Source organism: Cervus canadensis, chromosome 21 (genome assembly GCF_019320065.1).
Source record: "Cervus canadensis isolate Bull #8, Minnesota chromosome 21, ASM1932006v1, whole genome shotgun sequence".
Taxonomy (NCBI): domain Eukaryota; kingdom Metazoa; phylum Chordata; class Mammalia; order Artiodactyla; family Cervidae; genus Cervus; species Cervus canadensis.
Window position 1 is genome coordinate 43,076,800 of NC_057406.1, and position 26,111 is coordinate 43,102,910.

At 36.7% G+C, this 26,111-nt stretch overlaps 1 pseudogene; it reads right to left on the reverse strand.

The window, feature by feature from the left end:
- Positions 1-261: 261 nt before the first annotated feature.
- LOC122423173 lies at positions 262-25,158 on the reverse strand (annotated as a pseudogene).
- Between the last annotated feature and the right edge of the window lie 953 nt (positions 25,159-26,111).

The following is a 26,111-nucleotide window of genomic DNA, read 5'->3' on the forward strand; positions in this document are numbered from 1 at the left end:
CCATCCACACAAGATGATTTTCTCAATAGAAAACCTACCTCCCAGTGAACCCTGGAAGTCTAGTATGGAACTGCAAAGCTAACAGTAGTTTAAATGGCTAGGTAGGGATCTCCCTCTGTTGTTGGGAAAGTTGATATTCTGTTATTTCTGGCAGAGGACATATTTCTAAACTGACAGAATTTACCTTTTAAAAAAATTGACCTAATCTTTAATTAAGTGAAACAAAGAAACATATCCTTGGTGGTCCTGTCTTAAACATTACTAATGAATTTCTTGTGTAATAGATTTTGGGGACTGAGCAGGGAGCACAGACCTGGGGAAAATGTCCTCAGAGAGGTACCTGTAAATAATGTTAGCATTGAAAGGGTCCAGGTATACAATGATTAGTATCAGATTACAAGACAAAAGTCAGCCTCTGTTATTTTATTTCCATATTATGCTAGGAATTTATAAGATGATAAAGACTTTTTTTTTCAATTTGTTAATCCTGTAAAAATGTGATTGGTGGTTAGCATCAGTATAAGTAGAGAACAGCAGCCCATTTCACTTTCTTACCTGCAAAATTCTATGGACAGAGGAGCCTGGTGGGTTACAGTCCATGGGGTCACTGAGAGTCGGACATGACTAAGTGACTAACACTTTCACTTTCAAGTATTCAGATAATAATAGAGAAAAAATCTTTTATCAAAAGAAAAGGAAATGTGGTAACTTATTGTTGATAGTTTTAAAGTTACTTCCCAGATCTTTATAATTCTTTTGTTTTTACATTTCATGGGACTGTATGCGAGACAGCAAAAGAGACACAGATGTATAGAACAGTCTTTTGGACTCTGTGGGAGAGGGCGAGGGTGGGATGATTTGGGAGAATGGCATTGAAACATGTATATTATCATATGTGAAATGAATTGCCAGTCCAGGTTGGATGCATGAGACAGAGTGCTCGGGGCTGGTGCACTGGGATGACCCTGAGGGATGGGATGGGGAGGGAGGTGGGAGGGGGGGTCAGGATGGGGGACACATGTACACCCGAGGTGGATTCATGTCAATGTATGGCAAAACCAATACAATATTGTAAAGTAAACATATATATATATATATAATGTATATATATATATATATGCATATATATATATAACAGATTGGAAAAAAATAATAAATTGAAGTAGAGTTGATTTACAATATTGTGTTAATTTCTGCCTTACAGCAATTCAGTTTTACATACACATACATTCTTTTTATATTTTCTATTACACTTTATCACAGGAGATTCAATATATTTCCTGCACTATACTGTATGACCTTGTTGTTTATCCATTGTACACATACTAGTTTCCATCTGCAAACCTCAGATTCCCACTCCATCTGTCCCCCACTGTACCTTCTTTTGGCAGCCACTAGTCTGTTCCCCATCCCTGTGAGTCTGTTTCTGTTTTTGTAGATAAGTTCATTTGTGACATAGTTTAGGTTCTACATATAAGTAATGGCAAATGGTACTTGTCTTTTTCTGAGTTACTTCCCTTAGTATATTAACTTCTAGTTGCATCCATGTTACTGAAAATGACATTATGTTATTCTTTTTATGGCTGAGTAATATTTCATTGTATATATGTACCACATCTTCTTTATCCATTCATTTTTGATGGACATTTAGGTTGTTGATCATGGTCCATTGTATTTCTTTACTTATTTATGGTATTATTCTATTTCATTAAAATTTTAAATATATATTTTTGCATATGTTTACATATATTTTATATGTATTCATGTTCATATATCTTACATTTAGTTTGCTTTATAAGCACATTTAATAATTCTTTCTCTATGATTTGATTCTAATATATCTATGTGTTATTTTCTTCAAATATCACTTTTATGAGTTCATTGAACTTCTTAATATATAAATTTACTTTGTTGCAATATTTGGAACTACCCACTCCAGTATTCTGGCCTAGATAATTCCATGGGTCCATCTTTAATTATCAGCATACAGAGATTTCTAATATTTTTAATGACTAAATTTATATAACTTTAATCTCTCTTTAATAATTAGTTTCTGCTGCTAAGTCACTTCAGTCGTGTCCAACTCTGTGCGACCCCATAGACGGCAGCCCACCAGGCTCCCCGGTCCCTGGGATTCTCCAGGCAAGAACACTGGAGTAGGTTGCTAACGCAAGAAAGTGAAAAGGGAAAGTGAAGTCGCTCAGTCGTGTCTGACTCTTAGCCACCCCATGGACTGCAGTTTACCAGGCTCCTCTGTCCATGGGATTTTCAAGGCAAGAGTACTGGAGCTGGGTGCCAGTGCCTACTCTGTACCACTTAATAATTAGTAAGTTTAGAAACTTATTTATATTTCTTCTATTTATGATAAAGATGATTGCTCTCAAGTTTCTATTTAAATATTTTTGCACATATAACTGCTTATATACATGACATTCTTAGTTTTAGGTAGAAACATTTTTACAATAGCATGGCTTTGATATATATTTTTTACCAGATATATTAAAAATATTTGTAGTCTCTATGTGGGAAAATAAATCATTAGAATGAATGTGATTTGGTGGATAACCTTCATAGATTACTTTAGAAAAAACTCAGCATTTTTCTTTGTACCAGAAAGAGATCTTTCAACTACAGAAAAATAGATGATCAGTAGACAGTTCAGTTCACAATTTTGTTTTCCTAAGTCTAAGGGGACATCTGTAGAGGGTCCTGGGAAGAATTTCCTCCAATAACAATTACAGGAATCAGAAAATGACAAATGAGAAACCAACTCCACTGCAGCAATGACAACCCTCTCTGCTACTGAGAGGGTGAGAGAGACCTTAAGAAAAAGCTAGGGTGTGCACTTAGACACTTAGACACAATTCCAAATAAACTGGCCCAAACCTCATGGAATTCTCTTTCTTCGTTTGTACACTACAACACTATCACTTTTTATTTATTTATTTATTTATTTTACAATTTCTAAAATACAGTTGTTAATGTATTCTGTCAACATTTATTGAAAACTTATTCTCTATTCTGTACCCTGTGTCTCTTCAGGTAATGGTGGCTTTGTCCAAAAATGAAAGGGTACTTTTATGTGAATGCAGGGCAGAGTGCAACTTGTGATGACTCAGCCAAATGGCACTTGAGAGACACTATCAAACTTCAGGGACAATGTCTTATATTTATGGCACATGAAAGAATTTAGCCAAATTATGGGCATTTCATACAGGTGGCCTTACCTGGAATACAGTAGCCATAGGGAGGAAATTTCTGTGGCTTGAATATGAATTACACATATACACATTTGGGAGTTGCAAATAAGTCTATTTTTTTTTTTCCCCAGGAAGATTGGGATGAGATTCAAGATTTATAGGAATTTTTGTGCTGAACAAAAGTTTCTATTAAGTGGCAAAGAAATTGAGTTTCCCATTGGTTACAAAACACTGAAGTGGTTCTAACTTTAGTTGTTAGTGTGAGCTCTGGGCTTCCCTGGTAAAGAATCCACTTGTAATGCAGGAGATCTGAGTTCAGTCTCGAGATCCTATGGAGACGGGAATGGCTGCCCATTCCAGTATTCTCGCCTGGAGAATCCCATGGACAGAGGAGCCTGGCAGGGTCACCTGAGAGGCAGACATGACTGAGCAACTAAGCACATACACTTCGGAGCTCCAGGTAGACAAAATAACAGACTTTCCCAAATTCTCGTCTTTTCAAAGTCTATTTTGAAGTGAATTCACTGGCCAAAGGGAAGATATAGGGGGATGGACTAATTGGATTCTTTTAGCTGGTCAAGTTTAAGAGTTACTCCTGGAAGACATCTGGGAAGATGAAGAGAGTAACAGCTGCTGAGAAAACCACCTCTCATTATTTCTTCCCAAATAATAAAAAACAGCAAAGTGAATTCTACACCAGACGTGGACAAACATTTTCCGCAAAAGGCCAGATAGTAAACATTTTCACCTTCCTGGGCCCTGAAAGTGTCTGTTAAATACTCAACTCTGCCATTAAAAGTAGCCACAGATATTATGCAAATACTGAGTATACACGATCTTTTTTTATAAAAACCAGTGTGGATAGATTCTACTCTCAGGACTTAAGTTTCTACTCTTGCTCCAGAATGTGGGACTTACTTCTAAGTAGCTTTCCCAGTGTTCAGCTAGAATCCTGTCATCGAGGATACATTTATTCACAAGAGCTGTTTACTTTGGCTAGGCCAAAACTCCAAGCCTGATGACTGCTTGGCCTCTACTATCTCTGTCGAATGCTCAGCGTTATCACTGGTGAACATGGACTACACTTTCCCTACATGCAATTTAATCAGTTGCTCAGCCAAGGACACAAGGGGAACTCATGTCCAGATTCCAGTTCAATGAAGCCCTGACTGGAGGACACTAACCACGTCAACTGACCTGATCTGTGACAACTAAACTCAGAGAGACAGTCATGTTGAGCTTAGTCTCCATATCACAGTGTGGACTGAACTAGTGCTAATGGTGGACTCTATTTACATAATCTCCCTTTTCTAGAGGGAAATTTGAGCTGCTTGTCAAACATTTTCTCATATAGTTTATTCAGTTTCATGATTATTTAAGAAAGAAAATATGGTTTCAAACTGCTTTTCTGATAGAGATGGAAGCAAAAGTACTAATTTTTTTTATTCTTTTTGTTTTTATGTGTGCATGTGTGTATGAGTGCTAACATGCTATTGTTATATAGATGTGGTCTAAAATTTTCACTTATTTCTTGAAGTAAACTCTCTTGTATCTTTTGTGGATCATTTTTGTTTTCAGATGCTTGATATTTATTTTCATGTTTGGCTTACAATATGATTTAGTTAACAAGCCTATTTTGAGTTTTTTTATTTTAATGTTTGTCTTGTTAATACTTTAATCAAAAATAAAATATTTCTTCCTATATGTCACATGTTTCTTTCAGTATATTTATTGAGTGTGGTGTGAAAATTGCTCAGTTGTGTCTGACTCTTTGTGATCCTATGGACTGTAGCCCATCAGGCCCCTCTGTTCATGGAATGTTCCAGGTAAGAATACTGGAGTGAGTTGCCATTTCTTTCTCCAGAGTATATTTATTATACATATGCAAATTAAAGGAGTCCAGCAAAAATAATTGTTCTGAAATTTTCCCAGGAATCATAGATACTATATTTAACATGGTATACAATTCTTTTTTTAATAATATTAGAAAAACTTAGTGAGAGATGAAGGAAGATTTTGTTTCTGAGAAATAAATTCTCATGTTCTTTTAATGACTTAAACCTTTTGGTTGAGATTAAAAAAAGGAATAAATGATTTGCTCTAAGTAGTTTTACAATTAGGATTTCCAGAGAAAAGTGTTTAAGTAAGCAATACGTTATTTTTATCTGATGGTTTAAATCCAGTATGCTCTTAACCATATAAGAAAAATGCAATTTTTTTTTTATAATGTCATTGACAGCTTGTTTCACCTGCTTGTTCCTCAAGGTATAAATAAAAGGGTTCAACAGTGGGGCAACAGATGTAGTGAGCACAAATACCCCTTTGTTAATGTCCACTTCTTCTTTGGCTGAAGGCTTGATGTAGATAAAAATACAGCTGCCATAGGTAATGGAAACAACAATCATGTGAGAAGAACAAGTGGAAAAGGCTTTTCTTCCCTGATGCAGAGGGAAATCTTAGAACTGGCCTGATGATATACATGTAAGAAAGAACAGCCCCTACCAATGTAATGATGAATGTCACCACTGCACAGATTAAAACCATCTGTTCAATGAACCATGTATCTGAGCATAAGAACCTCAAAAGATGAGCTGCATCACAGCCAAAATGATCAATGGCATTGGAGTCACAGAATTCTAGCTGGAGGCCCATAGTGAGTGGTATGATGATTATCATCAACCCAGATTTCCAGCAGCAGAACACAAGGATGGTGCAGACTCTACCATTCATGATGGTCATGTAATGAAGGGGTTTACAGATGGCCACGTACCAGTCATAGGACATGGCTGCCAGTAGAAAAAACTCTGTGGCTCCAAAAAATCCAATGAGAAATGTTTGACCAGCACAGGCGTTACAAGTAATGGTATTGTCCCCACTTGATATGCTATACAGGAATCTGGGAATACAAGCCATTGTGAATGAGATTTCTAAGAAGGAGAAGTTTTTAAGAAAAAAATACATAGGTGTTTTAAGATGAGAATCCAGGAATGTTAGAATGATAATAGTCAGATTTCCAGTAATGCTCAGCACGTAAGTAAGAAACAAGAAGACAAAAATCAGAACTTGCAGCTGTGGGTCCTCTGTAAGTCCCAACAAGATGAATGTTGTTAGGACTGTGTGATTTTTCGTTACCACCTTTGATGTTTTAGGTAATCTACATGTAAAAAGTCAAACAGAGGGTATGCAAATAGAAAAAAGAAAATAATTTTAAAAAATCAATGTAATGGAAAACAGAAACAAGAGACAAGATGAATATAATCAAAAGCTGATTCTTGGAGAGGATTAATAACACTGATAAAACTGTCATTGAGACTGATCTTGAAAGAAAAAAAAAGATGGAATTTATCAGAAATGTGAGGTATGGCATCATTATGAATTATACAGCTATTGAAAAGATAAAAATGTGCTAAAAGAAAAAATCTGCTAAATGGATTCAGCAACTTGAACGAATGAGTGAATTCTATGAAAAATACAATCTACTAAAGTTAGTGCAAGATTAAATACCCAACCTATATAGTTCTATTTTTAACATTAAAGTAAACAAGTGAAAAGTGAAAGTGTTAGTCACTCAGTCCTGTCAACTCTTTGCAATCCCATGGACTGTAGCCCACCAGCCTTCTCTGTTCATGAAAGTCTCCAGGTAAGAATACTGGAGTGAGTAGCCATTCCCTTCTCCAGGGGATATTCCCAACCCAAGGATTGATCCCATATCTCCTGCTTTGCAGGCAGAGTCTTTAACACCTGAGTTACCAGGGAAGCCCAAAGTAACCAAATACATATTTAAATTATTCTACAAAGAGAACTACAGCCTCAGATGGCTTAATTGTAGATTCCTACCAAACAATTAAAAACAAACAGGAAAACACCATACTATACAAATCCTTTGAAATATTTGTTGAAAGCAAAATTCATAACATAATCTGATGGAATTAACACTGTATATAGACAAGTTAGGACAACCATAATGAAAAGGAGAAGGGTAAAGGGTAACAATTTTTTCTGTTACATTCTACCCTCAGTGGTAAAATATATCAAAGTGGTTTGTGAAATGTTCAATGTGTAGATTATAATTTACAGACCACACACAAACTTTTAAGAAATGATATGGTAAAAAACATTCTATAAATTAAAATGGAACACTAAAACTGTTCACTTGAAGGCAGGAAAGTAGAAACAAAAGAATGAACAGCAATGGGAACAAAGAACAGTCAACTAACAAAATGATAGAAGTCCAAACATAAATGATGATACACTGCCTATAAGTGATCAAAGCATATCATGGTAATCAAAAGAGATTATAAGAACAATTAAAAAAATTACTTCTCTGGAAGCTATATACAAGCACTCCACTTCAAATATAATAACCTTATCTATGTTATTATTTTAAATATCTATTAAATAATACCAATTATTTAATGAATAATAATTAATTTAATTAAAATAAGAAATTAATAATATCTATTAAAAACTATCGATTAAAAATAAAAAATAGAAAAATTTTATCATATAAAACACAATCAAAAGAATGCTGGAGTGCATATTGCTACCAAAGAAAATTAACAAGCAAACAAAAGAAAATTACATACTGATGATTGAGTCAAATAACCAAGAACATAGATTCTAATTATTTATGTATCTAGTGATGCAATCAAAATATATGAAGGATAAACTGGCATAAGGGCTTATAAAGTGGCACCAGAGGTAAAGAGCCTGCCTGACAATGCAGGAGACTTTAGAGATGCAGGTTTGATCCCTGGGTCAGGAGGATCCCCTGGAGGAGCGCACGGCAACCCAGCCCAGTATTCTTGCCTGGAGAATCCCCACGGACACAGGAGCCTGACGGTCTATAGTCCATAGGGTCACAAAGAGTCAGACACTACTGAAGGGACAGCGCAGCACAAACTGCCATAAATGAAAGATGAAATAGATAAATTAACAATTATAGTTGGAGATTCTCTTACTAATTAATTGATAGAATTGACTGAAAATCCACAGACATATACAAGAAGTAAACAACATCTTCAGTCAATTCCATATAACGGACACAAAACTGAACACAACAAAAAATGAACTTGAAATAGATCATAGACCTAACAAAAAATTCTCTGCCTTTAGAAAAACATTTTTTTTTAAAAAGTGAAAATGAAAGCCACGTAGAGTTGTCCAAGGAAAAGTCTCATTTCAAACCCTCTAACTCTGATCTAGACGTTCAAAAAAAATTGAATATTGAAGTCAGTGAAAATGAAAGCCACGTAGAGTTGTCCAAGGAAAAGTCTCATTTCAAACCCTCTAACTCTGATCTAGACGTCCAAAAAAAATTGAATATTGAAGTCAGAGTACCGTAGGATACACTCTTCGTGCAAATATAAATTTGGGGATTATCAGTCTAAGTGAAGTCACCTTATTTATGAGAACCTCCTAGAGAGAGGGTGAAATGAAAGAAAGGATTGCCTAGAGAAGACGCTGTTCAGTCACTGAGTCACGTCTGACTCTCCGTGGCCCCATGCATGGACTGTAGCATGCCAGGCTCCTTTGTCCTCCATCATCTTCTGGAGTTTGCTTAAATTAACGTCCATTGAGATGGTGATGCTATTTAACCATCTCATCCTCTGCCACCCCCTTCTTTTGCCTTCAATCTTTCTCATCATCAGGGTGTTTTCCAATGAGTCCTCTCTTTGCACAAGGAGGCCAAAGTATTGGAGCTTCAACTTCAGCATCAGTCCTTCCAATGAATATTCAGGGTTTATTTCCTTTAGGATTGACTGGTTTGATCTCCTTGCAGGCCAAGGGATTCTGAAGAGTGTTCTCCAGCACCACAATTCAAATGTGACATATCAACTCTGTCCCTAGGAATCTACTGTGAGGAGAAAATTATATGTATATTTCACAGAAAAACTTGAAAATTGCATATATATAAACATGGAATGCTACATAGCATTATATATCTTGATTTCAGTAGTGGTTATGAGTATATATATATATTTTTTTTTCCATAATCCACTAGAATGTTCCATATGTAGGTTTTATATACAATGCATACAATGCATGCAAAAATTCTCAAAGACAGAACCCAGCATTTATAAAACTCTACTACAAATCAATAAGACAAAACCAAGCCTAAGAAAAATTAGACAAGTTTCTTCACAAAAGAGGACGTTTAAATACCAGTGAACATATGAAATGTAATCTTTTTAGGGTTTAGGGAAAAGGAAATTAAATTCACAACTAGTGTACAACCATGAGGATAACTAACATTAAATGTATGGACCATACCAAGTATCTTTAAGAATGTATTGTAAATAGAACATTAATATCTTAGTTGATGTGTACATTTTTAAAGACACTATTAAAACTTTTTGAATATGTTTATTAAGTTGAATGTCCAGATATATGTGAAACAAGATATTATTATTCTAGGCATTTGCCCAATAGAAATGCATACATATGTACTCCAAATAAATGAATGTTTCAGAAAATTCAAAGTGGCTTTATTTTTAATAATCCAAAAACTCAAAACACCAAAATGACCTCCAATGACAGAATCGATTTTTAAATTGTAATTATATTTATAAAACGGAAGAGTAAAACAATGACGGTGATAATAATACCGCTACATGCAATAGCATGGAGAGTTGTCACAAAATTCTGAGTGAAGAAGCAAGACAGAAAAGAATTCCATTCACAGAGATTTCAGAGATAAGCACAGCAAATCTATGGAGCTGGAAACCAGGACATTATGGAGAAGGAGAAGGCAATGCATTCCAGTATGCTTGCCTGGGAAATCCCATGGACAGAGGACCCTGGCAGGCTATGGGGCTGCAAAGAGTAGGGCACGACTGAGGGCCTGAGCACGCGCGCTGTTAGAAGCAGATATGAGAACTCACTGTCCTATGTTAAGGCAAACATTGAGATTTGCAAAAGTGGAAAACTGTGCCACTCCTCACCTTTTTCTTTTGGAATAAAGAATTCACACTAAAAAAGAAGAAGTCAGGACAGTAACTCTATTCAGGTAGCAGCATGAAGGTCTAGGTACGTCTACAGCTTATAAGTTACTCTTAATGCTCTATTTCTATCCACAGCAGTGTGCCCATGACATTTGTCAACTTTTCTGTGATGTTAAACTATGGCAAACCTTTATAATTTTTAGAAAATCAAGGTGAACTCTGATATTTGGCCATATCACCTGACACTGTAGTATTCTATAACAGTGCTTTATTTCTACACTTTTCCCCAAAGTTTAACTCAGAAAACCTTTTAAAAAATACATCTGGACTATTGTAGTATGATTTGGCACAGGTTATATTCACATAGATTGGGTTAACATCCACTCAGTCACTGAATTTCAAAGAACATACCATTTAAATGAAGCTAAAGGGAATGGCTACCCACTCCAGTGTGCTTGCCTGGGAAACCTCATGGACAGAGGAGCCTGGCGAGCTACAGTCCATGGGGTCACAAAGAGTCGGACAGGACTGATCGAACACACACACCATTTAAATGAAGCTTTAAAATAATAAATTCTCCTGGTCATCATATATGTGTGTGTAGTATATATATATTATTTTAGTTTTTATAGTATATATATATATTTATATACTTATATTTTTATATTATTTATATATATATAATTACATACATATAATACACACACATATATATACACACTTTATATATATATATATACACACACACACATATATATACACACTTTATATATATATATACACACACACACATATATATACACACTTTATATATATATATATATATATATATATATATATATATATATATAAACACTGGAAGTGTTAAGAGTGTTAGTTGCTCAGTCATGTCCAACTCTTTGTGACCCTGTGAACCATGGCCTGCCAGGTTCCCCTATCCATGGGATTCTCCAGACAAGCATACTGGGATGGGTTGCCATTCCCTTCTCCAGGGCATTTTCCCAAACCAGAGATCGAACCAGTATCTCCTGCATTGGCAGGCAGATTATTTACCATTGAGCCACTAGGGAAGCCGAGGGTCTTCCTTAGATCTACAGAATTTGTCATCCGATGGGCTCAGGCCCTTGGCAAGCATTTTTTCCCCTCCAGAGCCACATTCTCCTCCACTGTTAATTCCTTGTAAAAGGTCATCGAGCAAAGGAAAAAAAAAACAGAGATCCTTTAACCTACTTTGGACAGGAGAATTTTCAGACTCATGTCACTGATTTCTAAAGCACGACAAGTTTTATGAAGATGGAAAACAAAGTTCAGAGAGGAAGAGTGAATTCCTCAAGGTCATACAAATGACTAGTGGGCATCTTTCTATGAAATAGAGGAAATATACTCTCTCCTAAGACCAAGGCACATTCTATGCCCTCAGGCCAAATAACCAGACCTTTTCCATCACAGGAGTAGCATTCTGTTCTCCAGAAAAGGGGCTGTTTTAATTTTTTCCCAAATTTCGAATAGAAAAAAATACTGATTTGAAAAATATGCAAGTACTTACACTTTAGTCTGTCATTCAGGCTTCAGATGTTTTTTTCCTCCCCACAGAGTCTCACAATTAAATCAGTTATTAGTAGTGACATGGATGTAGTCTAGTGATTCTTTTTCACTTAACACTCACTCAAAGATAGCAATGGAAATGCATGAACAAGTTATATCCATTTTTATATCCCTGTGCCTAACATTTACCATGAATGAAAAAAATCAGTCTAAATTTTAAAATTACCTATTTCCACAAAATATAGATAGAAGGAAAGACTAGTAAATGGGTCAAGGAAAACAAAAATTATCGTTCATTCCTGCAAAGTTGATGGCCTGACCCAACAGTTTAACACAGAGTGGTTCCCTGATGTTTCACCACAGATATGATTGAGGATGTTTTTTGTATATAGTCAACCTGTAACACGTAAAATTAACTATGCTAAAAAAAAAAAAAATGTGTCCTTGGTGACCATGCTCCAAAGTCACTAAGGAATGTAAAATATTCATATAGGAAAAAAACAAAGCCAAACAAAAGCTAACTAATGCACCTAGGAATTGAGACAGTGTCCTTGGAGACTGGAAGATGCATTAATAACAGCAAGGTCAGAATGTGTCATGAGGATACTAAATCTTTGCCAAAATGATGAACCAAGTAACATTTTGTTCATGTTAATGAACATTTTGTAATTGCTAGTAATGTGTCATAATTTTCAAATGTTTATCAGCAATGTTTGAACATGATATTACTACCCTTTCACTGTTCTTGAAGTAATTCCTTATGCTTTCTTAAGATATTTGTATATATCCAGGATATTAAGTCTGTGCAAATCTCATATGTAATAAATCCTTTTTCACAGTTTGTTATGTAACATTTAATGCAATTTGTGGTGATGGTATACAGAAAATTTGGTTAAATCGCAGCAAAATCTATTTACCTTTTTTGTTTGTTTGTTTCTAAATCTATTATTATGTGAAAGGCTTTAATAGTCCTAATCATATCATATACTTACTTATATTTTCTTCCAATTATTTTATTATTTTACTTACTTTAATATCTGCATCCAACATCCAGAAGGTAATAACAAGGAGGTGTCGAAAAATATGTAGAAAGAACATACAGTGAAATAGGAGGGACAAAGAGCTGGTGAGCATGGTATCTTGGAAGTCGAGTGTAAAGTGTTTCCTGTGCCATGAGGTTTTGATACAGTGACTATTAAATTTTTTTCCTTCTTTATATGTGACTGATTTGGCATTACAATTCTTTTGTAGAGCTTCCCTTTTTCACGATGAATTCATATTCACATCACTATCCATACCATTATTTATATTTACAGTGGTGTCACTATATATCCTTTCTCAAAATGCTCTGATTCTTTGTTTCTATGGTAATTTTTCATTTCAGTACTCTCTCATACAAATTTGGCCTTTAAGAAGGCTTCTATGTCATTCTTGAATTTCCTTCTTAATTTTAGAGCATAGTAATGCTATTAAAATGTTTGAATCTTTCAAAAGACAAAGCTGGAATATAGCACATTAAGAAACTATTATTTTACACTGTTGCTTCTAATTTTTCTACTGAACTATTTTCCTATCATATTTAATTTTCCCTTACTTTCTGTTTTTCTTGCAGTGATATTCTCAACATCAATATAAGTTTGTCCAATGTTAAAATCCACACAAAAAGAAATTAGAATTACTCAGTCAATACCACCAATGATAAAATCCAAACTATATGCAGTTACAAATATATTTATAATACTTTTACAGAGAATCAATGATAAGAATGTGATGCTTTTAAGTTCAGTTCAGTTCAGTAGCTCAGTTGTGTCCGACTCTTTGCGACCCCATGAATCACAGCACCCCAGGCCTCCCTGTCCATCACCAACTCCCGGAGTTTACTCAAACTCATGTCCATCGAGTCGGTGATGCCATCCAGCCGTTTCATCTTCTGTCGTCCCCTTCTCCTCCTGCCCCCAATCCCTCCCAGCACCAGGGTCTTTTCCAATGAGTCAACTCTTCACATGAGGTGGCCAAAGTATTGGAGTTTCAGCTTCAGCATCAGTCCCTCCAATGAACACCCAGGACTGATCTCCTTTAGGATGGACTGGTTGGAACTCCTTGCAGTTTTTTAAGTTACACACCAAATTATTTTTGTGTTTTTTGGGTTTTTTTGCTTTTTACCTTTGTGATTTTTTTATTCACTCTGAAATACTGTAATTTCTTTTGATTTTACCTTTATTCAATTTTATTGTTTATATGTTACTTTAAACTTTAATGCATATGAAATAATGGTATGGTTGAAAAATAAAATTTTATTTAAAAGGTATTCTTAAAAAGCTTCATGAGACCATTTCTTGACAATTTTTTTGCATTTATGGTATAAAAATATCAATCTTTCAATCATATATTTATTTACTCAAAAGTATGTTGAGCATTTGGATCCTAGGTATAGTTTGAGGCATTCAACATCTGGCTAGCTAGGCAGCTGTCATCTACATATTGTCTAATGATTTATTTACTTAGTTGGAAGTACTGCATAACAGTTAACAAACTACATTTTAGAATCGAAGATCTTATTACAGCCCTGTCTCCATAATTTCTGAACTTTTCCATAGTGTGAGCAAGAAAAATAATGTCTCTAAGTCTCAGTTTTTTAAAAAGTAAAAAAGTTCATAATTATGTGTACCTTGCTTTATATGGTGATTAAATAATATAAATACAATTAACACAATAATTCATGCATAGTAAATGTTCAACACACAATGGACATTATAATAATTAGTAATACTTCAAAATGCTTAAATGTAGATCCACATCCCAGATGGTGCTAGTGGTAAAGAACCCACCTCCTATGCAGGAGACAAGAGAGGTGGGTTGGATCCCTAGGTTGGGAAGATCCCCCAGAGGAAGGCATAAAAACCCACTCCAGTATTCTTGTCTGGAGAGTCCCACAGACAGAGTTCCCTGGCGGGCTATGGTCCATAGGGTCGCAAAGAGTTGGACATTACTGAAGTGACTTAGTATGTGTGCATGTACATCCTCAAAAAATCTGCTGAAGAAAATATTTCTTAATTATAATATTATGCAGAAATCCTATTTTTTTTCTTAATATTGAATAGAGTTGTTTTAGAAAAATAAGTAGGAGTAGTATTTGTGGTAGGTACCCATATGCTCTTTTCCTAGTGATAATTCACATATTGAAAGAAAAAATTATCTTGGTATGTTGACATATATGTGTTATATATGATACAAAATAATCTGCTAATTCACAATGTTTACATAAGTTTCCCTTTTTAGAAATATTTTGGTCTGCTCACATTTTTGAACTATCTTAGTGATGCAATAGCTTCAATTTATTATCTTGAATAGTCTTTAAAAATTCATTTGAAAAAATAAAAGCCTGTTACAATTCTAATCTTAAAAATGGATTATTCTTCATCTCAGTAGCCATTAATGAGTTCTTCTTCAGATCCACAGTTGGGTTGTACATGGATCAGGTTGGCTGTGTTGGATCTTCATTGCTGTGTGTGGGCTTTCTCTGGTTGTGGCAAGCAGGGGATACTGTTCCTTGCAGTTCACAGGCTTCTCATTGTGGTGGCTTTGCTTGTTGCAGAGCATAGGCTGTAGGCACATGGGCTCCAACAGTTGCCACACACAGGCTTGGTAGTGGATGCATCCAGGCTCTAGAGCACAGGCTCAGTGGTTGTGGCACCCGGGCTTAGCTGCTCTGTGGCATGTGGAATCTTCCTGGCCAGGGATCAAACCGGCATCCCTTATACTGGCAGGTGAATTCCTAATCATGGTACAACCAGGGAAGTTCTTAAAGTCCACTGCTAACAGGCGCTGGGCTTCCCTGGTGGCTTAGATGGTAAAGAATCTGCTTTAATACAGGAGACCAGGATTTGATCCCTGGGTTGGGAAGATTCCCTGGAGAAAGGAATGGTTACCAACTCCAGTATTCTTGCCTGGAGAATTCCATGGACAGAGGAGTCTGGTGGGCTATAGTCCATGGGGTTGCATAGAGTTGGAAACTACTGAGTGCCTAACAAATTCCCTCATTGCTATGCTTCTGCTCCATTAGTCACACTCTTTTCATCCTGGGCCACTGGAGATTCTGAAAACCTACAATTACAAACACATTTGTTCCATCCAAATCATCACACACATCATACACTAGTATTTCCTTAGATTAACGGTTACTGATTAGGTATGGGCTCCACAGTGGTACAGATTCTGTCTGCCAATGTAGGAGGTGTAGGAGGCAGGGGTTAGATCCCTGGGTTAGGAAGATTCCATGGAGGAGGAAATGACAACCCACTCCAGTATTCTTGCTTGAAAAATCTCATGGACAGAGAAGCATGGTGAGCTACACAGTCCATGGGTTTACAAAGACTCAGACATGAGCACATACACAAACACACACACAATTAGATGTATGAGTGCTCACTGGGGACATGAGGATATAAGCGATTTGACAAGAAAACGGTAGTTTTTCACCCTCACAGAGCTGCATCTGGCAAGTGGTGTTAGACTCTGGATATCTGTAACTGGGTGGAGATTGTGATGGCCTTTTCTGTATTTTTTATTCTTACGGTGTCAATTACATGTGGCAAAATGCTGAAGTCCTAAATATATTATTATTTTTTTTTTGTAAATGTGGTCGTATCTGTTTTATATGCGATTACATTTTTCCCTATACTATATTCAATTACTATTTATTTTGTTGTGGTAGGACACACTTACACTCTATTTTTCTGTTATTGTCATTTTCTATGTCTTCATCAGTAGTTTCTATAGAGGCTGTAATGGGGCTGGAATCAAATGTAACTTTAATATGAAATTTAAAATTTCAGAATTTAACTATTAGGTCTTAATTTACTATGCTGGCAAGATTTTATTTTGATGAACTTAATAGTAAAAGATTAATGAATTATTTCTGAAGCCTGAACCAAGAGTTTACCTAATTTACTTAACAATGGACAAGTATTTGATTAGTTATATATGACTGGAAGTTTGTAAATGAGAATGAAAAAAAAAAAAACTGTTATGGATTTTGCAGGCCAATTTCCAAAACTGAGTTGACTTTATAATAATAGTTTTTGCAGCACAGTTTTAGGACATATCTTCAACCTCATGCAATTGGTATATTTGTGCACATTGATTTTTTAATATGTCATATATTGAAACTACTCATGTAGTTTCTTATTTTTATACCTATTTATTACAAGAAGCTGTTTGAAATCACGAAAGGTAAATGAAGATTCATACAAGGCACATAGAGTGTATTCTGGTACTGACAGATAATTCTCCATTACAGATAGTAGATTTTTTGTTTCTGCTTCTACATTATATGTTGAATGTGACTGGAGAATTTTTTTTTCTTTTTTTTTGTGATTGGAGACTTAACCATTATTGCCCTCACTCTGTTGGATTCCCATCTCAAGACCCCAGTGTATATCTTCCTCATAATTTTCCTTTCCTGGAAATTTCATTCACAAGTGCTTGCATCCCCAGATTCCTAATCACCACTACAACCAGAGAAAAGATGATTTTTTATATTGGTTGTATGTCTCAGTTATTATTATTATTACTACTATTATTATTATTTTTGCATATTCTTGGGCATTACAGAATTTTTCCTTCTGGCGGCTAGTCCTATGACCACTATGTTGCCATTTGCAAGCCTTTGCATTATACATCTATCATGAGCAGCACAATATGTCATCAGCTGGTACTCAGTTCTTGGGCAGCTGGCTTCCTGGTCATTTCCCCTCCACTGATTTTGGGTCTTCACCTGGATTTCTGTGATTCAAATATCATTGACCATTTCATTTGTGATATTTCTCCTATCCTACAACTTTCTTTCTTAGACACACATTTACTAGAAATGGTGGTATGTTTATTAGGTGACCCTCAGGATCACATTGCTATTGGTAATTCTTTCTTACTCTTACATCATCAAGACAATTATAAAATTCCCCTTTAGCTCAACAACAGAAAAATTCATTTTTACTTGCTGTTCACATAAGATTTTTGTATGCATCAGTTATGGTAGTTGTATATTCATCTATTAGGTTGGTGCAAAAGTATCCGTGGCTTGCATTGATGAACTTTGCTGTATGATATTGGAATACACTCAAATAAATGTGGTTATGTTACAATATTTTAATGTTTTCTTTCTTTTTTTTTTTGCTAATGACATTACTTGCTGTGTATTTTATATTTATTTTAGACTAGGGAAATTATTTTAGACAAAAGGCACATTTGAGAAATTTTTTTATTCAAGTTCAAAATGGGTCATAAAGCAGGGACACAACTTGCAACATCAACACATTTGGCCCAGAAACTGCTAATGAACATACAATGAAGTGGTAGTTCAAGATGTTCTGCAAAGGAGACGAGAGTCCTGTAGATGGAAAACATGGTGGCCAGCCAGTGGAAGTTGGTAATGACCAACTGAGAGAATCATCAAAGCTGATCCTCTTACAACTATCCGAAAAGTTGCCAAGGAACTCAATGTCACCCATTCTATGATCATTTGGCATTTGAAGCAAATTGGAAAGATGGAAAAGCTTGGTAAATGGGTGCCTCATGAGCTGACCGAAATTCAAAATATTGTTTTGATGTGTCATCTTCTCTTATTCTATGTAACAAACAACAATGAATGGTTTCTTGATCAGATTGTAACATGTGGCAAAAAGTGGATTATATATGGTCACTGGCAAACACCAATTCAGTGATTGGACTGAGAAGAAGCTCCAAAGTACTTCCCAAAGCCAAACCCAAACTTGCACCAAAAATGGTCAGGGTCACTGTTTGGTGGTCTGCTGCCTATCAGATCCACTACAGCTTTCTGAATCGCAGCAAAACTGTTGTATCTGAGAAGTATTCTCAGCAAATCCATGAGATGCAGATGTAAACCACAGTTTTCAACAGAATGGGCCCAATTCTGCACAACAACGCCAGACTGCAGATCACAAAACCACTTCAAAAATGGAACGAATTGGGCTATGAAGTTTTGCTTCATCTGCCATATTCACTTGACCTCTTGCCAACAAACTACCACTTCTTCAAGCATCTAGATAACTTTTTGCAGGGAAAATGTTTCCACAACCAGTAGGAGGCAGAAAATGCTTTCCAAGAGTTTGTCAAACTCCAAAGGGTGAATTTTTATGCTACAGGAATAAACAAACTTGTTTCTCATTGGTAAAGATGTGTTGATTGTAATGGTTCCTATTTTGATTAATAAAGATGTGTTTGAGCCTCATTATAATGATTTAAAATTCACGGTCTGAAACTGAAATTACTTTTTTTTTTTTTTATTTTTACCAACCTAATATGTGAATCCCTCAGCAAATGAAAGGATCATTTTAAGCAAGGGAGTAACTGTGCTCATTACTTCAATTGCCCCTTGTTGAACCTATTTTCTTTCTTTCTTTTTTTTTTTTTTTAATAATCTGAGGAAACATTGAGTTAAATAAACCTTCAGTGATGTGTTTAGAAAGATATTTTCTGCTTCAGAGGCATAATATTATTTATTGAAATAATAAACTGAAAGTATAAAATGAACATTTAACAAAAGCTATTTTGACTCTTCTAGTTTAAGAACTGATCTCTAATATTCAATTTGTTAGATCACTTTAGCTAACCTGAGCTTAGAAACACTTTCCATTTTACTAATATACATCTAAATTTACCTTTCTGTTATTCAATATGAAGTGTTTTTGTGTTAGAAACATAAAATTGCAAAATTTAATTTCTCTAATAGCATGTTAGAAGAAAATGAATGAAGGGATTTGGTTGTATTATAGAATATAATTTTTTAGAATACTGTGTGTGTTAAATACATATGAACAAAGCTAGTGGAGGTGATGGACTTTCAGTTGAGCTCTTTCAAATACTAAAAGATGATGCTGTGCAAGTGCTGCACTCAATATGCCAGCAAATTTGGAAAATTCATCTGTGGCCGCAGGACTGGAAAAGGTCAATTTTCATTCCAATCCCAAAGAAAGGCAATGCCAAAAAATGCTCAAACTACTGCACAATTGCACTTGTCTCACACGCTAGCAAAGCAATGTTCAAAATTCTCCAAGCCAGGCTTCAACAGCACTTGAACCTGAACTTCCAGATGTTCAAGCTGGATTTAGAAAAGGCAGAGGAAGCAGAGATCAAATTGCCAACATCCGTTGGATCATAGAAAAAGCAAAAGAGCTCCAGAAAAAAACATCTACTTTTGTTTTATTGACTGTGCCAAAGCCTTTGACTGTGGATCACAACAGACCATGGAACATTCTTAAAGAGATGGGAATACCAGACCACCTGACCTACCTCCTGAGAAATCTGTATGCAGGTCAAGAGCAACAGTTGGAACTGGACATGGAAAAGCAGACTGGTTCCGAATCAGAAAGGGAGTACATCAAGACTGTACATTGTCACCCTGCTTATTTAACTTATATGCAGAGTACATCATGCGAAGTGCCAGGCTGGATGGATGAAGCACAAGTTGGAATCAAGATTGCTGGGAGAAATATCAATAACCTCAGATATGCAGATGACACCACCCTATGGCAGAAAGAAAAGAAGAACTAAAGAGTCTCTGGGTGAAAGTGAAAGAGGAGAGTGAAAAAGCTTAAAACTCAACATTCAGAAAACTAAGATCATGGCATCCAGTCCCATCACATCATGGCAAGATGGGGAAACAATAGAAATGGTGAGAGAGTTTATTTTGGGGGGCTCCAAAATCACTGCAGATGGTGACTGCAGCCATCAAATTAAAAGACACTTGCTCTTTGGAAGAAAAACTATGACCAACCTAGACAGCATAATAAAAATCAGAGACATCTACTTTGCCAATAAAAGTTCATCTAGTCCATCTAGCCCCTCGTATTTCCATTTCTCCTCACTCTTCCTCTGTCTTTCTCTCTCTACATCCTCCTCACTTCCTTGTCAGCAGCTTTGCCAATCTCCCCTTTGGAATCTTCACTTCTGCAAAGCCCCAGATCCCTGCGTGGAGGAGGTGACTTGCTCTTGGGAGTTCTTCAGTCCTAAATCCCATCCTTCTGAAAAGCGTATTCTTAGGAGACAAGGAACCCTGGCGAGCTGCAGTTTCAAGGGGTCGCAAAGAGTCGGACACAGCTTAGCGACTGAACATCAAGGGGATATTGGGCCTTTTATCAAGGCAGTGGGGGAGGGGGACGGCAGTTTCTCAGGAAGACAGCGCAGTCTGCAGAGTCCTAGGGCCCAGGAAAGAAGCCAGGCCCCTGTGGGCCAAAAGCGATGAGGTGCAAAGTCTTTGAATCTGTCTCAAAAGTCCATCTAAACAGCGCAGGGTAGGAGGGGTGGTCTGTGAAAGATTCTACAAGAAAACACAGTAGGCAGGTCTAACGGCCTGAAGGTCCAAAATCCATGGGTGGGGTAGGCCTCAGAAAGATTTTAATCAAAAGCCAACCGTGGATCCAGCCCCAAAGCAAAGTGGTCAAGCTTCTGGAACTCTCACCCAGATGCAGGAACTTACCCCAGGTAGAAGGCATGGGTGCAGGAACTGTAACTCAGCAGCAACCTCAAGATGCCAGGAGTGTAGGTCTGTGGACTCATAGACGCCTGAGTAAACATAGACTCTCCTAGCCTCTTCAGGGTTAAATGATGGAAGCTTATCAAAAAGACAGAGCAGGCTTAAAGGGGTTTCAGTTGAACACATCTGGAACAAACTGGAAATCATAAGGTAAAAAAAGGAATGCTTTAAAACTCATAGAATAAGATGAAAACTATATGATGTAAAAATGAATAAATATATAAAGGAGGACAAAATAATTTTTCTTACAGTCATCTGTGAACTAACTAGAATAAATGTAATGAGGGAGTTAGAAAATCTCAATAGATGTGAAAATGAGTAATTATATGCTCCATGGAATAGGATATATATAGTCATTTTCAAATTATTACTTACCTTTAAAATGAATCCCTGACAAGGCTGGAAGATGATGCTTATCAGGATGGCTACTCTTCAATGAGTGTTGGTAAGGTGTGAAGAGATATGACATTTGTGCACTGTTGGTGGGATTGTGAAAATGGTATAGCCTCTGGGGAAAAAAGTATAAAGTGTTCTAAAAAAAAAAAAAAAAGGACTACCAAATGATCAAGCAGTTATACTTCTGGGCAGATATCCAAAAGAATCTCTACAAGAGATATTTGCCAGATTTGCGATCTACAAAGAAGATTTAGCTTCAGGCCCAGGGAACAGAATTGATCACTCAAGAGCTTTTGTGTAGCAGAGTTTTATTAAAGTATTAAAAAGGGACAGAGAAAGCTTCTGACATAGACATCAGAAGGGGGACAGAGAATGTCCCCCTCGCTAGTCTAAGCATGGGAGTTATATACTTTTCAATTGGTATTACAAGAAATCAAAAGAATGTCTCAAGGTTGTAAAGATCTTACCAGACTCACTCCCACAGTTTATATTTTAAGATAACAGGATTAGAACTTAACAATATAAAGATTTTACCAGACCCACTCCCATAATATACATTCTAAGATAACAGGATTAGTCAGAAGGTTTTCAGGAAGGAGAAACTGTCCTCAAGCGGGGTACTTTGTTGTTATATAATCCTCACTAAGGAATGTAGAAAAAAAAGTTTACCCTTTCCTCCTCCTGGAGAATTCCAGACTCCTATCTCCTCCTTGAGAGCCCCCCTGACCCCTTTCTCCTCCTTGGGGACCCTGACTTCTTATTAACCTGCCTAGGAATTGAGACGGTTGGATGGCATCACTGACTCTACGGACATGAGTTTGAGTAAGCTCCAGTGTTGGTCCTTTAATGGACTGGAACCTGGTGGTTCCGAGAGTAAGAGAGAAAAAGAGGCTGATATCCCCTGGTTTATGCGGAAAGCCAATAGAGCCCTGTTCTTAGGGTTAGGGTTAGCACCAGGCGCCCTCTCGAGTGGGTGAAGGCACAGTGCGCCTTCTCAAGAGGGTCTTAGGAGCCCGGGCAAGGAAGTGAGCTCAGCGGGCCTCCGCGCTCCAAAGAATTAGTCAGAAATAGAGAGAGAGAGAAAGAATAGAGAGAAAGAAGAAAAGAAAGAAAGACACGGGGGACCAAAGCTCTGATGGAGCAAAGGTGTTTTAATCAACATGGCGTGGGCATATATACTGTAGTAATTCTCAGCAAAGATAAAGATTAAAATTCCAGACTTACAAAACATAAGATGATCCCTATCAAAGAGAGAGAGTTGCAAACAATCATCTTTTACCATTTGGCTCATAATAAGGAAGAGGGTACTTATCACTGTAATGAGAAATGCCTGGATTCCTCAGCCCTGGGAAAGGCTGTCTCTCCTCTTAATTCCTGAATATTCAGGAATCAATAAGGGCCAGAGGGTTCGTGACAGATCCAAAACAGCACACAGGAAGCCTTTTGTTAAATGCTTCCTGACAATTCCCCCTATTTTATTATATTTGTAAAAAAAAAAAAAAAGGTCCTGACCAAATGAGTTTGGTTAGTATTAACCAACCTTATAGAAGGGCGACGATTAACAACAAATACAATTATCAAGACAATCACCAAAGTTACAGTTCTAGACCCGATGCTGTGGGTAGTACTTTGAAATCATCTTTGTGGGTCTAGCCCGGATAATTTGTTTAGCTAGTTTCTAAATTAGTGGAGGAGGGCAGACGTTTAGAAAGTTTCAAAGATTTCCTTTTGCAGTAATTGTACACTCAGAGAGGCATTATCATGTGAATGAAATTTGGTTTGTTCCCAGCTGTAGGTACTATGATTGAAATGAACAGGAGTAACACAAAATTGGCAATTAATACAAGTTACAGATCAATTTGTAAATTTCTTATGGCTATAACAAAAGGAAGTGGGACACAGGCCTGTATATAAATAAAATATGACTGATTATAAAGAAAGAAATAGTTACTATGACCACGACTGCTCTCTGTGAAATGTCCTGTCCGAGTCCCAAGTTCTTTGGTGCTGGCAGCAAGTTTCCATATGTTTTATATGTCTCTAGTTCAGGCCCAATTTGTTTATCGAGGATGATTTGAGGAGGAGGAGGGTGTCAGCCAAGAAGTCCTTTGTCATGGTAATGTTTCAACTTTGTGTTAGTAACCTTTTACATAATGTTTTTTGTTCTTTCCCTAACTCTTTCCCTAAAGTTTCAGTAGTAAACATGGTTCACAGACAGAAAAAGGGCAGCAATGTCCAAAAGTCTTTTGGAGGCAGGATGAAAGCCCAAGTTTGTCCGCTGACTTTTATGCATAATTTTGCTGGGCCCATACGCAAAAGCAGGACTTCATAACCTAAAGAAATGCTAATTAGTTTTCCCTCCTCCCCAGGGTGTGAGGGTTCCAGGGAGGGGGCATGTGGGTGGAGTCATTGGTTGATATGCTGGGTCTTTTCTCCGTCCATTTTATGACCTGAAATAAAGGGGGGGATGAGGGGGATGGGTTGCAGGCCAACAGAGCATAGCAATAAGGTTTCAGGACTCTGAGGCATTCCCTGTTGCGAAATCAGACTCTTAACTTGATTAGTGAGGGTTTTTATTTGTCCCCAAGTGGGGAGATCATAGGGTTGATGTCGTTGAGGGCGGTGCTTTCTGGAGATCTTTAGAGCAGCCATGGCCTGTATTGGAATTTCTTCCTCCCGGGGTTTTTGTTGTTTCCATTTTGAATGTCGGGGGCCCCCGTGGGTCGAGTTTTCCGAGGAAAAAGTTTGTTGGATCCACCTGGGGAAATACAAGCATATCCCTTTCCCCATAAGATTAATTTCTCAAATTTCTATTGTTTATTGAACCCGTCTTGGTCCCAAATGGGCAGAGGAAGAGAAGTGTCCTTCAATTCCTCGAAGTCTTTCTTCTCTTGTTAAAATATTTCCCTGTGGTAGGTTTAAAAAATTTAAAAGAAATAGAGCTGTATTAACAATAATTATGAGTTTAGAAAATATCTTATGTTGGAACCTAGTAAAGTCTGCTTTAGATAAGGAAGACAGTAGTGTTCCTGTGTATTCCCCCTTCTTTAGTTTTTTTTTTTTTTTGTAACTTTAGTGTGTGATGTGTTTGTTCGACTATGTCTCGTGTCTGTGGATTATAAGGAACCTGTAATATGTTTAATAGAAAAAGATGGTAAAAATTGTTTAAAGTGTCTAGAAATATAGGCAGGGCCATTGTCTGTTTTAATAGAACTAGGTGTTTCCATTACAGCAAAACAAGCTAACAAGTGAGTTACATGTTGTGTAGCCTCACCGCGAAGAGGTGTGGCCCAGATAAAAGAGGAATTTGTATCGATACAGACAAGTAGAAAAGAGGATGGAGAAGGTTTAGGGCAATGAGTTACATCCATTTGCCATAGTTCATTAGGCTGTAAACCGCAAGGATTAATACCTTGTGCGATGGGTCGAAGGTGTGGGGGTCTACAAGTGGAGCAGTTACTAATGATTTCTCTAGCCTGACGATATGGGATTTTCCATAGCTGGTGTAGGGAGCCAGCATTGTTATGCAACAGAGCATGCTGTTCCTCCGGAGTAGCAAAAGAGACCAGTTTATCAGCTTGCTAATTACCATAGGTCATGGGGCCTGGCAGACAAGAATGCGCTCGAATATGTGTAATATAAATGGGAGAATTGCGATTTCTAACAACAGATTGTAGTTCAATAAAGAGTTGTTGAATAATGGGTTGATTGGAGTTTATGATGGAGGTTTCTATATTTATTAATACAAAAACTGAATATTTAGAGTCAGAGACTATATTAACGGGGTAAGGATATAGGCAAATAACTTGAATAAGAGCATATAATTAATTTTGTTGAGCAGAATGAAATTTAGTGTAAAAGACTTTGTATTTTTTAAGAGACCAGAAAGAAGCTTTGGCGTTTTTAGTCCCATTTATATAAAAACCTCAGCTTGTGGTATAGGCTGTGAGCTGATAATGCGAGAAATAATAAATTTAGTATTTTTGAAGAAATTCCACAGCTTACCAGAAGGATAATGGTATGAAATTTCTCCAAAATATTTTAGAAAAGCTATTTGGAAATTAGTATATGTTTGTAATGTGTTCAAATTGAGACTTATTTGTAATAAAGTTTTATTAAAGTATAAAGGAGATAGAGAAAGCCTCTGACATAGGCATCAGAAGGGGGCAGAAAGAGTGCCCCCCTGCTAGTCTTTGGCCAGATGTCATATAACTACCAGCAGTCTGTTAATTAGAGAAAGGAAATGTCTCAAAACTGAAGAGAATAGCACCAGGCCCCTCACCTACAACATGTGCTTTGGGATAACCTTAGCACCAGGTGAGCTGTCTCGGGCCACAAAATGATTGACATGAATCTTGAAGAAAGGCAGGTTTCCAACCAAATACACTTTCATTAACATAGCTTAAGAGAACATTTGTATGAGTAAAACTTACCGGTTTGTCAAGTCTGTTTTGAGTCTTAGGCAGAACCAAC